This window comes from Schistocerca nitens, chromosome 3 (genome assembly GCF_023898315.1).
Source record: "Schistocerca nitens isolate TAMUIC-IGC-003100 chromosome 3, iqSchNite1.1, whole genome shotgun sequence".
Lineage (NCBI taxonomy): Eukaryota > Metazoa > Arthropoda > Insecta > Orthoptera > Acrididae > Schistocerca > Schistocerca nitens.
The window spans coordinates 651,783,007-651,798,256 of NC_064616.1; the positions used below are offsets into that span (position 1 = coordinate 651,783,007).

Sequence of the window (15,250 nt, forward strand, 5' to 3'; positions counted from 1 at the left end):
AGGATATAAATGTGACTGATCTTATACCTAGGTGGTGTATGGTAACTTTTTGCTTGATAAATTTAAAAATCAATGTTTATGCTTGAGACCTATGTATATTATGCCTACAGTATTCTAAACTTCATTAATGGCACACAATGAGCCTTCTACAAACTGTTTGAACAGACTTTGAAAACTTGTTTATACACTCTTAACATAACAAAATGGTTCAAATGGCTCTGAGCACTATGGGACTTAACATCTAAGGTCATCAGTCCCCCTAGAACTTAGAACTACTTATACCTAACTAACCTAAGGACATCACACACATCCATGCCCGAGGCAGGATTCGAACCTGCGACCGTAGAAGTCGCACGGTTCCGGACTGTAGCGCCTAGAACCGCTCGGCCACCAGGGCCGGCTCTTAACATAACAGACATACAATAAATATTTGGCGAAATTTATACTTTTGAATGATTGACATGAGTAACTGAATAAAATTAAACAAAGAACCACGCTTATATATTTACTTAAAGTACTACTATAATTCTGACGGAAAACAAGTCGCAGCGTCAAAATCTAATTATTAAAAAGTAATGAAATGTCGGGGATACATTTGTCTAGGTAGCGTACGTAAGTGATTAATATTGCAAGATCACAGGTTTATTTACGCGCGAGATACGACATTTCAAATGTGAAATGCTGGTGCATTAATAACCGTTGTAACGGCCAGAATGTTGAATGCAAGCAAGCAAACGTGCATGCATTGTGTTGTACAGCTGCCGAAAGTCAGTTTGTGGGATGGATTTCCATACCTGTTGCACCTGGCCGGTCAATAAAGGGATGATTTATGCTATTTGTAAATGATTCTAGAGTTGCCGTCCGATGGTGTCCCATATGTGCTCCATTTGGGACAGACCTGGTGATGGAGGAGGCCAAGAGAACATGTCGACACACCGTAGAGCATGATGGGTTACAACATCGGTATGTGGATGAGAGTTATACTGTTGGGAAACACGCCCTGGAACGCTGTTCATAAATGGCAGCACAATAGGTCGTATCACCAGACTGACGTAGAAATTTACTTCCTGGTTGCGTGGTAACCACGAGAGTGCTCCTCTGTCATAAGAAATCGCACCCCGTACCATAGCTCCAGGGGTGGGGTCATTGTGTCCAGCACGGAACAGGCCATCAACGGCCTCCTAATAAACGCACGGCTATCACTGTCACTAAGGCAGAACCATCTTTCATCAGAAAGCACAACACACCTCCCTCATACCCTCCAATGAGGCCCTGCTTGATATCACTGAAGTGGTGGTTTGGGGACGGTGGAATGCACGCTACACGGCATCTGGCTCGGAGCTGTCCTTGAAGTAACCGCCTTGTAACGGTTCGTTGTGTCACTATGGTGCCAACTGCTACTCAAATTGTTGCTGCAGATGCAGTATGATACGCCGGAGCCATACGCCAAACTCGATGGTCTTCCCTCTCGTTAGTGCCATATGGCGTCCGGAGCCCACTCTTCTTGCGATCGTACATTCTCGTGACCACCACTGCCAGCAGTCATATACAGTGGCTACATTCCTGCAAATATTTCTGTAATATCGCAGAAGAAACATCCATCTTCTCGTAGCCCTGCTACAAGAGCTTGCTAATTCTCAGTGAGATGCTTATAGTGACGTCTTTGACGGCTAAAAGACATTCTTGTCTAAAATCAGCTCAACATGTCCAGTCTCGAACGTAACTAACACTCACGAACGTTACAGCGTGTGTTTGAAGAAAATCTGATTTGGATACTCATAGTGACGCTACTAGCGCCGCTCTTGTGCTACTGGCGCAAAATTGTAATAGATATCGACCAACTTTCGTTTATGCCGCGCAACTCCTTCTTAGTGTTGCGCTTTCTCCGTCAGTACATTTACAAAGTGTTGACAGAGTTTTATATCTTACTATACATTTCTCATGAGTCCAGTTTGTGTGATATATTTGTGTTTCATAATTATTTTGCATTCTCATAATCATATAGGGCTATTAAAAAGAAGGAACAGATTTCAAACATTTATTGCTTACAAACTAAAAAGGTAGAAATACAATTCCAACGTTCCTTGAAAGAGAAAAGTTCAAATTCTCTAAGCACGTTCGACGTTACCGGAATGACACCACTCCAGGACACTGGAGGAGGAGCAGAAGATGAACTTCATCACTGGTGGCCTGCCAGGTCTCCAGACCTCACACCTTGTGACATTTATCTGTGGGGTTACGTAAAACACCGCGTTTTTGTCGCCCCTATGGCTGACACTCTTCAAAGTCTGCTACATCGCATTGTTGAAACTGTGAATTCGATAACGAGAGGCCAGCTGCTTCGTGTGTGCTGGATATGAGCCACCGTTTTGATATTTGTCGTGTGACACATGATGCTCACATATAATGCATAAAAATTTGAACTTTTCTCTTTCCAGGCACGTTGGAACTGTGTTTCTATGTTTTGTAGCTTGGAAGCAATAAATATCTGAAATCTGTTTCTTCTTTTTGAATAGCCCTGTCCACCTGCTTGCATGTTAGTAGCTCAAGTCAATCCAAGTCAAAGTTGTAAATTGCTGTGAACTTACAGCGTGTGAGTCAGTTGGAGTGTTGTTCCGTTGAAATATTTAGTAAGTCACAAAGGCTTGGTTGCATGTTTCGGTGGAATATTGTCTTGCGATTTGGGTGGGGTGTTGGTAAGCACCATGGGATTCCTGAACTGTTATTTTTGCCAAAATTTGCATTATGAACAACACTTAAGGGTGGGATGTAAGGATATCGAGATCGAAAGTCTAGCCAATGAGCTACCTAGTAAGGATGCTAGCTGGCGAGCCATAGCTTCTAGAACGTTCTGTAATCCCTCTCCTCTTCCGGTGGACAGACACTGTTGTCTTTCGTCGCCAATGCTAGTTAGTTGGCGAGTGGCTCAAATGGCTCTGAGCACAATGGGACTTAACTTCTGAGGTCATCAGACCCCTAGAACTTAGAACTACTTAAACCTAACTAACCTAAGGACGACACACACACCCATGCCCGAGGCAGGATTCGAACCTGCGACCGTAGCGGTCGCGCAGTCGGCGAGTGCACGAGGACAGTAGTGAAGTGGGGTCGGTCGAGTGAGAATGTAATGAAAGGTTTGTGAGTCAGAAATGTGCGAAGTTGAATTATAAAGAATTTAATAGTGCACTGAGGGAATCATTTCGTTGGTATGGGAATGTTGGATGGTTCGTGACTTTTTAGAGTGAATGTGTTTTTGGAATTTGTCAATTTCGTCAAAGTGAATAAGTACGACACAGTTAGGCATGTTTCTGTTGTTTGTAAACTGAAAAAACTAAATTGAAGGACGTGATCTTTTATTCCAGAAGAAACTTGACAAAATTTACGATAAATTTTGCAGTAAATGGTAACTCACGTCAAATACAGTTAGGTGGCTGATGCGATCGTGGCTGAAGCAAGTATCTCTCTCTACAGTCTGATAGCCAACTATTAGGATCATGGTCAGATCTCTTTAAATTATGGGGGACGATAACTTACAGCTGCCACCACAAGGCTCTGCCGCTGATAGCTGCAGACCCATAAGAAAACAGCCTGAGTTTTACACTGGGCATCGCGGTTCTTACCTCCATCTTAGAGGCGCCAAAAGAAGGGGTGAAATGTGGGTAAGACCGGGTGTAACGACCTTCCCATCGTGTGACACGCCCAGCACAGCATCAGGCAGAACTGTGATGACATTTAGTGTCAATGTGACCATTAACCCACCTAACACCTCACATGCACTAAGCTTTGGCCTCATCTTCGCATGTGTCAACACCCTGCTGTCTGAAGCATTGCTGAGCACGAGTGACGTCTCAGGGTGCCACGGTTTTGCACCATTACAAATGAAGGTTGTAGGCACCTTTGAGACAAATTTAAAAATGCTAGGTCGCAATGGGAGACAATTATAGGGTTTCTAAACAGTGACCCTTTAATAGTGTGGCACAGTGTAAATAAATAAAATGTCTAACGGAAACCGCATTGCTCCTTCAGCATGAGCACAGCACAGGTTTCCATCTCTCGTGCCCGTGATTGTTACAGGATTTTAAATCCGAAATAGTCACTCACACAACTTAGTACAACCCCTCTTCCCTCTCGTCGAACGAGTTGCGGTGTATCGGTGACGACTACGACACCAGACACCGCCACATCGGAACTGGCCGTTGAGACGAACCACTCTTGTAATCATATCATGATTGAAAATTGCTTCAGTTATCCTGTTTATGATTCCTATGGCGAAGAATAAACAAATTTCACCGCACTTCAGAGCGCAAACATTCCTTTCAAAAGTGATATGGGTTTATTATTTATCCTGCTTATTTCAGTTCGAAATTATTATTGTCACAGGGTGTGTGGACTTACTTCATAGACGAATTAATCAGCTACAAAATATGTTGACCTGCAGCCATTAATTCAGATCTATATTTCTTGATGGATACATTGTCCAAAACTTCTGTCGTTTTACTTATGTTGTTGTTTCGTGCAAGGAAATACCAATGTCGTTGCAGAACTGCATCCTTGCTGATGTATAAATAAACAGCAGTGGTGGAACACTAAGGACAGAAACCACCTTATAAAGACAAATGTTATTCCAAATATAGAACTATATTCATTTTACTGTACTGCCATAATCTACAGCTAAAAGTATTATGCTGCAACTTTCCTCCGAAAATTCATCCGCCGTTAACAGTTGTATTATTTAACGCATTTTGCTTACTTACTAGGCTGCATCTGTGTTTACAATATCCATGAGACTACTGGACAGCGCCGTTTTACGAGAATGCTCTTTGAAATAAATCCATTTGCTTGCCCGTGGCTCATCGCAGGTACTAAATCATATATTCTGCTTTTCTCAAAACATGAGTCATATGATTCATCCTTCCAATGGCCCAATTATATTTCCACACTGATATTTTAAAAATTTTCGTTCATTCCGTCCGCAAAGTTTCCATCTGACTGCAATTAAGTTTTTTTTTTTTTGTACTTCAGCCATCTTCAGCTCACATTTCTATAAGAAACTCAAATCAAAGGTCCGGAAAATTACACATACGTATCTGTCATAGCGACTTATGGTCTGTTTTCATGGATCCGGCGATAGAAAGAAGAGCAACTTTTATCCTTAACTGGTAGCCTCCAGTAACAAGTTACTGAGTCACAGACAGACTGCAGACATGTCTGTGCAATAAAAGCCGATATTTCAGCTGCCTTTAAATAAATCACTAGATATGTTTCATTTTAATACATACATCAAAATAAGTTATGCATCACCCCGGTTCCCAGAACTCCGGAAGATAGACGTTCACTGTGGATATTGTAACACAGACACAGTCCCTTTGACTGTTCAGATATGTCACTAAACCCGCCCAAAGATGTAAATAACCGTACATGAGCAGCGCATATGAGACGGAGGGGGTCCGACAGCCCATCAGTTCCAGTCATTCCACCAGGAATGAGGTACCGGCTTGTGTTGTCTGTAGTTCAACCATGCCTAGACGGTCAATCCGCTGTTGGATCGCGTCCGTATTGTTACTTTGTGCCAGGAAGGGCTCTCAACAAGAGAAGTGTCCAGACGTCTCGGAGTGAACCAAAGCGATGTTGTTCTGACATGGAGGAGATACAGAGAGAGAGGAACTGTCGATGACATGCCTCGCTCAGGCCGTCCAAGGGCTACTACTGCAGTGGATGACCGCTACCTACGGATTATGGCTCGGAGGAACCCTGACAGCAACGCCAGCATGTTGAATAATGCTTTTCGTGCAGCCACAGAATGTCGTGTTACGACTCAAACTGTGCGCAATAGGCTGCATGATGCATGACTTCACTCCCAACGTCCATGGCGAGGTCCATCTTTGCAACCACGACACCATGCAGTGCGGTAAAGATGGAACCAACAACATGCCGAAGGGACTGCTCAGGACTGGCATCACGTTCTCTTAGTCACATATGCCTTCAACATGACAATCGTCGGAGACGTGTTTGGAGGCAACCCATTCAGGCTGAACGCCTTAGACACAATGTCCAGCGAGTGCAGCAAGGTGGAGGGTCCCTATTGTTTTGGGGTGGCATTATGTGGGGCCGACGTATGCCGCTGGTGGTCATGGAAGGCGCCGTAACAGCTGTACGATACGTGAATGCCATCCTCCGACCGATAGTGCAATCATATCGGCAACATATTGGCGAGGCACTCGTCTTCATGGACGACAATTCGCGCACCCCCATCGTGCACATCTTGTGAATAACTTCCTTGAGGATAACGACATCGCTCGACTAGAGTGGCCAGCATGTTCTCCAGATATGAACCCCGTGGAACATGCCGGGGATAGACTGAAGAGGGCTGATTATGGACGAAGTGATCCACCAACAACTCTGAGGGATCTACGCCGAATCGCCGTTGAGGAGTAGTACAATCTGGACCAACAACGCCTTGACGAACTTGTGGATAGTACGCCACGACGAATACAGGCATGCATCAATGCAAGAGGACGTGCTACTGGGCATTAGAGGTACCGGTGTGGACAGCAATCTGGACCACCACCTCTGAAGGTCTCCCTGTGTGGTGGTGCAACATGCAATTTGTGGTTTTCATATGCAATAAAAAGGGCGGAAATGATGTTTGTGTTGATCTCTACTCCAATTTTCTGTACAGGTTCCGGAACTCTCGGAACCGAGGTGATGCAAAACTTTTTTTGATGTGTGTATTTATATTCAGTGATATTATTCGAAGCGTTTGATCAAAGTTTTCGGTTCAAATTACGTTATCACAACAAAATAGCATTATCCAAAGTACTGAATACCAGGTTACAGATTAAGGTACGACAGTACGATATTTATTTGTGTACCTTCATTAAAAGTGTCGGGTGTCTTCTTGCATTTATATCTAGGTAGGGACAAGGTGGATGCTGTAACGAGTGCTCATGGAATTGATAAGTCACTGCTGACAAACTACTTCTAGAACTGACTGTTATGGGAATTCATGACGTCCTGACGTCAGTGTCAATTAAGAGAGAGAATTTAATCAAGATAAAACAAACCATTTTTTCGAAATATCGAACTAAATGTATGGCAAATCATTATCCACACTACCCTCAAGCGAACTGGTTATTACTCACGAGGAGCAATCACTAAAACGTAGTCAGTTCCTCACCTATTACCGAACAAAATAAAGGCCTACTATTATGTTCTCATTCCAGCAATCATTTTATTTCCCTCTTTTGCAAATATCTGCATAAAATTTCGGAATGTTAACTATTCATGACGTAAGATCTCAATGTATTTGTGCAATAAAACACTATGCCCTAATTGCTTCTGATGCCAGTCGATGATTGAATATCTAACCGAGTCAGCGATGCTTTTATTTCGTAGCTGCTTCTGCAAGTACGCAGACTCATAACTTACACATTGTATAAGAGATACACAACATCAGCATCGAGTGAGGATACTTGGTGGCCAAGACGCTGGACTCATATTGAAACAACTCCCCGTCCAATCATCCTTAAATGACGTGAGTAATGGAACATTTCCCCGAAACTGGTTCACAACCGCTTAGTTACCTCCATTCTGTTCTGAGTGAGATGGAACTGTCTTTAACAGATTTGAAGAAACGGAGGTGACACGCCACTACAAGATCACTAAACTAAGTTACAGTTAGACACAGTAGGCTACTACCTTACAACAGCGGTATGAAGAACACATACTCTGAAAACACTCCAGAAGTGTTGCCATTCGTCACCGGACATCCGTCTACAAGTGCTTGTAACTAGATGTTGCATCGATAGTATGACGTGAACTTCCAGTAGATTTCGGCAGATGAGTATGGGAGTTTCTATCAGTTCTGTAACTGTTTTGAGGCCGTATGGTCTGAACGTCAGTTGATACCGTTCCATTGAAGAGATACTCTGTTATGTTCAGATCAGCTATGGGATGGCCATTCTACACTACGCAACAGAATTAAGGGATCTCTTTTTCGAAACTTCGTAATTGTTTCCCATTGCAACTCATGAGTTTGAACTTTGCCTCAAAGGTGTCTACAACCTTCCTCTGTAATAATGCATAACCGGGGCTCCTTCCTCAGTCGCCCTCGGGCTCGTCGACGCTTTTAACAGCGAGGTGTAGACCCATGCAAAAGAAGGCCGCAGCTCAGAATTTTATCTGAAGTGTAACGTACATGAAATTTATTTGCAGCAGAGAATAGGCGCAGCCATCAGCTCTATAATGGAACGACGACAATGAAAATTTGTGCCGGATCAGGATGCGAACTCGGATTTCCCGCTTTATGCAAGCTGTCGCCTTAGCTGCTTTGGCTACCAGTTCGCGACCCACGGCCTGACCCAAACTTCCATATGTTGTCGTTCATGCGTCACAACATATTATGCAATTCCTTTGCAGGGGGAGGATATTTTAATTCAAAGTCGCTGACGTATCGGCGGATAAAAACAGTATTGCAGTGCCTGAGTTGTTAAGGCACATTTTTAAAATTCCCAATAAATGTGGGCAGGTGCCACGGAGGGTGTTGCCAAACTGCGGGGGGTGGGTGTCTTAGAGAGGCTCTTTACCATATTATTCATGCATATGTCAATGTCGCATCCCTCCGTGCTCGTGCCACAAGAGGGCGTGAAACAGGAGGGCGTGAGAAAGCACTGTACACGAGAGCAAGAACTGTGGTCGCGCTGCACTCCATTGCTCCACAATGTCCATAGAGAGAGGCTGAAACGTTCGGCGGTGCAAGCAGCGACAGAGGTTATCAAGAACGTCCTCATCCCACTGACAACTGTCGTTTTTGCCAGCAAAATGTGCGGGCATCAACTCCCCAAGGAAAGGAATGGTTTCAATGACGCCTTTTATGCCACCCTCTGAGGCCTTTACGCGTCGATTTTGAACGTCGGTGTGTCTGGTATCTTTTCCTCGGCCACCTATTATAACACCGCGTGATATCGTCGCTGAGTGTCGCCGTTCAGACTTTCGTTGCAGAAGCGTCAAAAGAAGGTATGAAATGTGGGTAAGATGGTTCGTGAGAAGCTTTCCATCACGTGACACGTCTACGGTGGCCTTGGGCGGAAGTGTAGTGCAATTTGGTGCCGATGTGACATTATTAACCCATCTTACACGTCATATGAACTTCTCAGCTCTCACCTTGTTTTCGCTTCTGTTGACAGCGTCCTCAAACTCGAGCGTGATGTCGCAGGGCGCCATGCTTTTGCACCATTACAGAGGCTGGTTGTAAGCACCTTTGAGCCGGATTTCAAACTTTTGCTTCGAAACAGTAATCCGTTAATTCTTTTGTGCAGTGTACTTAGTTTCTTGGCATTCCGTCGAATATTACGGCAATACATATCGCTTTGTAGTTTGTTTGTTAGTTCAATGTACATAGTCACTAGATACGAAGCTATTCGTAGGCTGCTGTGCGATGTTCTTAGATGGTATGCCAAAGTCTATAAAGTAGGTTTCTAGAAGTCTATAGAATCCATTGCTACACAGCAAATGTAGTAAAACAGAAGTACATTATACATATTTCAAGACTTTTATGTGATTATGCTATGTCAGTGTCATTAGTTAACAAGGAAGGAAGATTAATGTTTAACGTCTCATTAGGGATTGATGAAAAGCTAGGGAATAGGAAGGATGGGGAAGGAATTCGGCTGCGTCCTTTCAAAGGAACCTTCCTGGAATTTGCCGTTAGACATTCAGGGAAACCGCGGTAAATCTAAATCAGGATGGCCGGACAGGACCTTCGTCCTCCGGAATGCGAGTCCAGTGTCGTAACCACCACGCTACCTCTCTCGGTTAATTAGTGAACTGCTGCAGATAGCTACGAGCAGTTGTCAGTGCTTCTGCAAGTAAGCTACAGTTTCGAGCTTAGATGCAGGCACGATTTGGGGATGAAATTAGTGTATAACTTTCTAGAATGACAGTAGAAGAGAACTGGAGGTGTTTGTGAATTATTTTCAGTTAAGAACTAAGCGCTGAGGAGACAGAATTGAAACGATTACTGATGAATTAAGAACTCACCATGAGAGACTATCCCGATACCAAGTGATCCAGTGTACTTGTGCAGTGTACTTAGTTTCTTGGCATTCCGTCGAATATCACGACAATACATATCGCTTTGTAGTTTGTTTGTTAGTTCAATGTACATAGTCACTAGATACGAAGCTATTCGTAGGCTGCTGTGCGATGTTCTTAGATGGTATGCCAAAGTCTATAAAGTAGGTTTCTAGAAGTCTATAGAATCCATTGCTACACAGCAAATGTAGTAAAACAGAAGTACATTATACATATTTCAAGACTTTTATACCGTAGGTGGCAACACTAGCAGTGAAGGTTATAGAAAGTGTGTAGAGGGGACGCTGGAAACATTGCAGTCTTGTCATAATGTGGAAACGGTGAGATTTATCTGACGTCCAAATGCGCATGATCATGAGCTCTCGGGCCAAAAGTGTAAGTATTCCCTAAACTGGTCGCCTGCCGTCGTGGCTGAAGTACACCGTGCATGTCAAAATGAAGCTATACAAAACCGGCGCCAAGGCAGTTGTTATGAACCCGGTCTGAAGATGACAGCGGTGAACGACGGCTGTGGAGATGTGTACGGGCGAACAGACATGTAACTGTTGACCAGCTGACCGCTCAGACGAACCAAGAAGCTACCAACAGTGCAGTGTCCCGTGCAGTCAACAACCGTTCAGCGAGCGAACGTTGCAGCGTATGGGTCTCCGTACCAGGCACCTGGTTCATGTTCCCATTCAGACTGCCGTTCAGCAGCGACAAAGACTGGAATTTGCACGCCGATATTGCAACTGGATGTCCGCTGAGTCGCGACGGATGACCTTTTCAGATGACTCGTCTTTTATGCTAGATCGGACAGATCGCTGTTGGTCAGTACGACGTGAAACATCTGAAAGCAAATACTCTGTAACAACCGTCGGAAGGGTCAAGACCGGAGGAGGGAGCATTATGGTCCAGGGAATGTTTTTGTGGCATCCCTGGCACAATAGATCGACACAAGTATGCACATATTCTTTGTGACCATGTCCACCCATACATGAAATTTGATTTCCTCGGCATGAAAGTGTCTACCAGCAGAACAACGCAACATGTGACACAGCTTACAGTGTACTTGCGTGGTTCGAAGAGCTCCAGGATGAGTTTACCGTACTCCACTGGCCACCAAACTCCACGGAATCTGTGGGTCCACCTCGAACGGGCTGTTCGTGCCGCAGATCCTTAACCGAGAAACCTTACGCAGCTGGCCACGGCACTTTAGTCGACATGGCTCCACATCCCTGTCGTTACCTTTCAGAACCTCATTGACTCCCTTCCTGCACGTCTCGTAGTGGTATGTGCTGCAAAAGGGTGGTTATTCAGGCTTTTGACAGAAGATGACATTAATTACATTAGTTGACTGGACAGTGTACTATGTCCCCCTCCCCGCATTTCACAGTGGGAACAACATAAAGTGTTAATTTTTCATCACATTTGGTGGACAGCCAGTGTAGGGTAATCAGTCGCTCTAGATAATGATCTTCTATTATATCGGAGATGTTTTCTCCAGGGCTGTCATTATCGGCGGGCGTTCTGTATCTCACAGTTTTATTCTTGTGCTGCTACAGCAAATGCTGCTGCACCTCTCTTCAATCGTATTATTACTTCCATGACTCAGAAATGAGTTGTAACGAAGCTTATAGGTATCACTTCACCAGTAGGCAAAGCTGATCCATCGTGTGTAATTGTTTCTGACTCCCATCGTAGAAACTTGTATTTGAACTTTCCAGCGTTTGCTTTTCACTTTTGCATTACTAACTGTTTATGACTATTCCCTAAATTTCACTAGTATCTGAAGGTTATAATTCTGGTACCAGTGGGTAATTCTCATGCCCGAGTTGCCAGGAATCTCGTCTCTCACAAGAGCAGTGCATACCTGGAGCGCTCAGAACCACACGAAGCTGTGCTTAGAATATAAACCGCTCCTACCAAAAACAGTGGTTCTAGCCATTCGCCAGGAAAACTGTGCATCTTACCAAGAGAGCCATTTGAATGGTCATCTATTCAAGGTCTACGAGAGTAAATCCGGTAACCGAGGAAACAAAATATCGATATAATAGAAAACCACACACACATTCAATGTCGTAACTTATTGGTATATTTCCTTCTGCTTAAAATGATTACGTTATCTCAACAGCAAGTTTTACTGCTGAGTGATCAAAGCACATCTGACTGAAGCCACTTCTTTACATTCAATATCTTTTCTGTGTTCAAACAGTCCAATATCATTGTAATAAAATGTAATTAGTGGGTCGTTTGATGTTGGATTTGCTCGAATGCGTGACTTACTACTATATACACGTAGATACTGTGGAAACTTTGTACTTCAACACTACTGGCCATTATAATTGCTACACCACCAAGAAACGCAGATGATAAACGGGTATTCACTGGACAAATATATTATACTAGAACTGACATGTGATTACATTTTCACGCAATTTGGGTGCATAGATCCTGAGAAATAACTACCCAGAGCAACCACCTCTGGCCGTAATAACGGCCTTGATACGCCTGGGCATTGAGTCAAACAGATCTTGGATGTCGTGTACAGGTACAGCTGCCCATGCAGCTTCAACTCGATAGCACAGTTCATCATGAGTAGTGACTGGCGAATTGTGACGAGCCAGTTGCTCGGCCACCATTGACCAGACGTTTTCAGTTGGTGAGAGATCTGGAGAATGTGCTGGCCAGGGCAGCAGTCGAACATTTTCTGTATCCAGAAAGGCCCGTACAGGACCTGCAACATGCGGTCGTGCATTATCCTGCTGAAATGTAGGGTTTAGTAGGGATCGAATAAAGGGTAGAGCCACGGTTCGTAATACATCTTAAATGTAACGTCCACTGTGCAAAGTCACGTCAATGTGAACAAGAGGTGACCGAGACGTGTAACCAATGGCACCCCATACCATCACGCCGGGTGATATGCCAGTATGGCGATGACGAATACACGCTTCCAGTGTGAGTTCACCGCGATGTCGCCAAACACGGATGCGACCATCCTGATGCTGTAAACAGAACCTGGATTCATCCGAAAAAATGACGTTTTGCCATTCGTGCACCCAGGTTCGTCGTTGAGTACACCATCGCAGGCGCTCCTGTCTGTGATGCAGCGTCAGGGGTAATCGCAGCCATGGTCTCCGAGCTGATAGTCTATGCTGCTGCATACGTCGTCGAACTGTTCGTGCAGATGGTTGTTGTCTTTGCAAACGTCCCCATCTGTTGACTCAGTGATCGAGACGTGGCTGCACGATCCGTTACAGCCATGCAGATAAGATGCCTGTCATCTCGACTGCTAGTGATACGAGGTCATTGTGATCCAGCACGGCGTTCCGAATTACCCTCCTGAAACCACTGATTCGATATTCTGCTAACAGTCATTGTATCTCGACCAACGCGAGCAGCAATGTCGCGATACGATAAACCGCAATCACGATAAGCTACAATCCGACCTTTATCAAAGTCGAAAACGTGATGGTACGCATTTCTCCTCCTTACACGACGCATCACAACAACGCTTCACCAGGCAACGCCGGTCAACTGCTGTTTGTGAATGAGAAATCAGTCGGAAACTTTCCTCATGTCAGCACGTTGTAGGTATCGCCACCGGCGCCAACCTCGTGTGAATGCTCTGAAATGCTAATCATTTGCATGTCACAGCATCTTCTTCCTGTCGGTTAAATTTCGCGTCTGTAGCACGTCATCTTCGTGGTGTAGCAATTTTAGTGGCCAGTAGTGTATGAACATGTCGGCACGATCCACCCTGAGACTACTTGCCGTCCACGTTCTGTACAAAACACGTAGCCTACTAACTTGTGACTACATTAGAGGTGTTTACAGGCTGCTCTACTGATTTGCTCGACTGTAGTGGAGTGTAGATGTGGGAGGTGGTTCTGCGGGAAGCCCGTAAAAGGTGCCGACTATTATTTCTGCGGCGAGATTGTGTCTTCCCCAGCCCACCATTGCTGATTCTGAACGCTGCCCAATTTAAGATGAAGCTTTCATCGTTACTAGCTCGCCAAAACACTGCAAGCCTCATGTCTCGTGGAAAGTTATTAGCTGCTGCCGTGCGCCATCGGTTCACGATACTGTTTTCCCACTTGTTCGCTGGTGCACATTTCTTTTGCTCACTTTAACTAGTCTTATAACTTTATAAAATATCCACAGTTAGTATTAAATAGGTATCTGATCGTATCTCTTAGGTATTTTCTGATACTTCCAGGTCAGCGCTCAAGACTCGTGCATTTGCGGACCATGAACGACTCACCTGTTGTTGCCAACGGCTTGGTCTGAACAGGAATCGCCTAGCGGGATCACCAAGATCTCGGTGAGCCCCAAGCAAATGCTATGTAATAACGTTAAAGAACCGTAGTTGTGCACTGTTCTTAGGATTCGAGCATAGCTTCTTAATTACCGATCTAAGGTTGTTCACGTCTCTCAGCCACATGAAGGAAGAGGAAAAAGACTTAAGGATCAATGCCTCTTCAGCCCATAGGTATTTGGAGTGGATCATTAGCTCAAATAAACAAGACTGGGGAAGAAAATCTTTCATGTAGAACGATATCTGCATTCATCCGAAATGATTTAGAAAAATCACGTGTCCGTAAGATGCCAGGATGTCACGTTCTAGACACAGTTATTCTTGCACATATTTATCTCTGAAAACAAAGTGTTTCGAAATAGATTTGTTTAATTGCAAGCCGCCTAGGCAACCCTTTCGTTGTTGCCACGATTGGTGTGTAGGAACAATTACAGGTGTTTGCCTTCTATAATACATAAAAATACAGGGAGCGAGCCGTTAACTTGTACAGAGTCCAGATTGAAGCTCTATCAACTGAAGGGCAGGAGAGGGACATAATACTTAAAAAGGGATTGAGAGAGAATTATAGCCTGTTCCAGACAATATTCAATCTGTACGTTGAGCAAGCAGTAAAGGACACTAAGAAAAAAAATCTGGAAAGGGAATTAAAATTCAGGGAGAAGAAATACAGAGTGTGAGGTTTGCCAATGACATTGTAATTATGTCAGAGACGGTAAGAGAACAGGGGAGTCAGTTGGATAGAAATGGTAGTGTATTGAGAGGTTATATGATAAATATCATTAAAAATAAAAATAGGATAATCGAATTTAGGCGAATCAGACCAGGTGACGATGAGGGAATGAGATTAGTAAATGAGACATT

At 44.2% G+C, this 15,250-nt stretch overlaps 1 protein-coding gene across 7 annotated transcripts in view; it reads left to right on the forward strand.

Annotated features, from left to right (window-relative positions):
• LOC126248617 (cAMP-regulated phosphoprotein 21) overlaps positions 1 to 15,250 on the forward strand; it is a 1,051,584-nt gene that overhangs the window by 396,253 nt on the left and 640,081 nt on the right. For 4 of the 7 annotated variants that reach the window (XM_049949775.1, XM_049949778.1, XM_049949781.1 and 1 more), the window contains exon 4: positions 14,291 to 14,395. The exons of the other annotated variants lie outside the window; for them this stretch is intronic. The gene's annotated coding sequence lies outside the window, so the exon portion shown is untranslated. The remainder of the gene's footprint in view (positions 1 to 14,290; positions 14,396 to 15,250) is intronic. 7 annotated transcript variants of the gene reach the window in all.